Raw genomic sequence first — 2,743 nt, 5'->3', positions numbered from 1 at the left:
CTTTTGGGCGGAGTTGCCCTGCGCCCCTGTGGTGGGGGATGGGCTCAGTGGGAATCAGTCTTTGGGGCTTTTGTTCTCTGGCGCCTTTCCCTGGCGGCTTTCCGCGTCTCTTCCGCGAGTCAGAGCAGAATAGACCGTTTCCAACCCTCTGCCTCAGAGCAGAGAGACCGAAGTCTGTTCTTCAGTGAGCCCTCCAGGCCACACCGTCTCCGTTTCTGTCCGTGCTGCTATAAACTGCAGCGTCCTGGGTTGTGCGCCCCTCCGCAGCGCTCCCAGTCCTGCCTCCAGGTCGGAGCACGTTTCTGCCCTTTGTGCTTCTAAAACCGCCAGCCGCTCCCAATTCGCGTGCGCGGGTCCCCTGCTCGGGGTTTCCACTCCCGGGGGTTGCAGTTCACCAGCGCAACCCTGGCACACCAGGTTTCCGTCTTGGAGGCTGCAGTCCCCGTGCGTGCGACCGTCGCTCCGGTTTCTGTCTGGGGGGCTGTGGTTCGCGTGCGCATGACCCCGCCGGTCTGGTTTTCCACTCCGGGGGCTGCCCTAAAGTCCTTTCCTGCCGCTACCGGTCTGCGAGTCTGTGCCCCGTCCGCAGCGCGCGAGGCTGTCACTCACTGGTGGTGTAGGATCCCCACAGCCAGGCTCCCTCCCGCTGCCGTTTATCCTCTGAAATCTGCCTGCAGAATTACGGCTCTCCGCTTCGTACCTCAAAACCAACCGCCTGCGATATTCTGTTTGTAGAGATCCAGATCCACCAGTCAAAGGTTAGGTATCTCACCTGAGTGGGCACTGAGTTTTCAATATAATTAAAGCTGCTGCTTCTGGCTGTATTTCTGAGGTCACCATGCTTACGTGGCTGATTAGATTCCACTCCTGAGAACAGACACTAAACACATTCCCAATGACAGCAATTGCTTTAAACTCCTTAAAGTCTTCAAAATAGAGAAAGTTTAATTTAGAACTCTTAGTTAAAATAATTAGCAATTAAGACTCCAGGAAATTACATTTAAATCACTCCTGTAGCATCCTTGAAAAGTTCCATACCAATTCAGAAGTTCCTGTATGATAACAGAATAGATTGTTCATTGTTAAAGTTGTTGAACTACCTTTTTCTCCACCTTTTTATTAAATCTAATGCAACTTGAACGTAACTCTAAGGGAGCACTAAGCTCTGGGTAGGTATAGTTCTAGGATAGTTGAACTGGTGAAGAGGCCCACCTGCTGGGGCATTTTCTTTGGCAGTTTGATGAATAATGGCTTCTCTTCGACGTCATCCTAAAACAGGAGTCTACCCCTCTCACAGATCCAAAGATTTCAAAACACCCTTCCTCATTACATAAAACAAACAACTTAGGTTTCTTTTAATTGCTCTGTGTGTTTATTAGCTAATATTAGTTCAGCAAAGAGGGAACAAAAGCTCACAAACACTCTACACAGTTTCACAAGACACACTGTAGGGGGAAAAGTGACTCAGAAGGATCGACAATATTCTAGGGCCTTGAAGGATGCATTCCTGGGGAAGTGAACCTCTAATTCCTGGTGGAAGGGGTCTCATTCCTGGAGGGGGTGTGCCTGTTGGCGACCTTTGAACAGGGGGAAGCCCAATTGGTGAGCCCATGGGGGATCTCGTACCAGGTGGAGGAGCCATAATGCCTGGAGGTGGTGTTGCCCAGCCCACAGGAGGGAGTGGGGTCCCTCCTACTGCTGGGTATTGAGTTGAGGCTCCAGCAATGCTGACAGTAGCAGCAACTGCAGCAGCTGCTACAGTACCTTTTCCCTGTGGAGTCATTACCTGTTGGAATGGCCCCCCAACCCCTTGGACAAGGCCTGCTAAACCAGAGGGATTAGCAGCTGCCCTGCCAACCCCAGGGCCGCCTGCAGCCCCAGCAAGTGGTACCCGAGCAACGCCAGTATCTTTGGGGGTGGTCTTGTCAACTCCCCTGCCTCCAAGACACAGTTCTTTCATCAACTGGAATTTAAAAGGTGATTCTGGGAGCTGCCCTTGTGAGCTTATGGCATTTCTCAGTCTTTAATTCTGCTCCACCCTCCCTGTCCACTCTTTCCCCTATTCAGGGTCCATTATTCCCAAGCATACGGTGCCCTATGCATCCTTCTGAAGGAACAAGGACCCCTCCTAAGACAGTGCTTTCAACACTCTAGCCCAATCCTGGCTCCCCGTTTCATCAAAACTATATGCCCTGTGTCCCAGAATCTTTCGGGAAGCCAGCAATTTGACATGCTTATTTTTTAAAATGTATTTCTACTAAGGCATTAATGAACAGCAATGGCATATCTTTCTCAGAAAACGTTTGCTGCCCAATTTCAGCCTTCACTACCTTAATCTGAAACAGGGACACTCTGGCAAAGGCAGAGGAAGAGATACTCTGACGCAGAGGAGCCCTTTGGCTCTTCCTCAGTTCATATATTCCAGTTACCACTTAGTTTTATAACTGGCTGCACTCACATATTTCATGAAATTATAAAACCTTAGAGTTGAAAAGGATTTAGAGGTAAGTCAACACTGCCACTTTAAAGATAAAGAAACTAAAACACAGAAAAGTTAAGAAAACAGTCCCACAGTTACTGAACAGAGAAGCTGGAACTCCTGGCTCCAGTTCTGACACTTGTCCCCTTATCTCTTAGACTGTTAATGAGCTTTCCAGAAAAATACATGTGCATAGCTAATTCTTTCTATCTGTGATTTCCAATGGGAGGAGGGGAGTTGGGTTGGAGAGAGCATATATAAGCA

The 2,743-nt window shown here is 49.2% G+C and overlaps 1 pseudogene; it reads right to left on the bottom strand.

Moving 5' to 3' along the window:
• Positions 1 to 16: 16 nt before the first annotated feature.
• LOC145718697 (small nuclear ribonucleoprotein-associated protein N pseudogene) lies at positions 17 to 2,425 on the bottom strand (annotated as a pseudogene).
• Positions 2,426 to 2,743: the final 318 nt, after the last annotated feature.

This window comes from Leptonychotes weddellii, unplaced genomic scaffold (genome assembly GCF_054177405.1).
Source record: "Leptonychotes weddellii isolate Sample4059 unplaced genomic scaffold, ASM5417740v2 HiC_scaffold_20141, whole genome shotgun sequence".
Taxonomy (NCBI): domain Eukaryota; kingdom Metazoa; phylum Chordata; class Mammalia; order Carnivora; family Phocidae; genus Leptonychotes; species Leptonychotes weddellii.
Note: the sequence above shows the minus strand (reverse complement) of the source record. Positions and strands in the feature narration are given on the sequence as shown.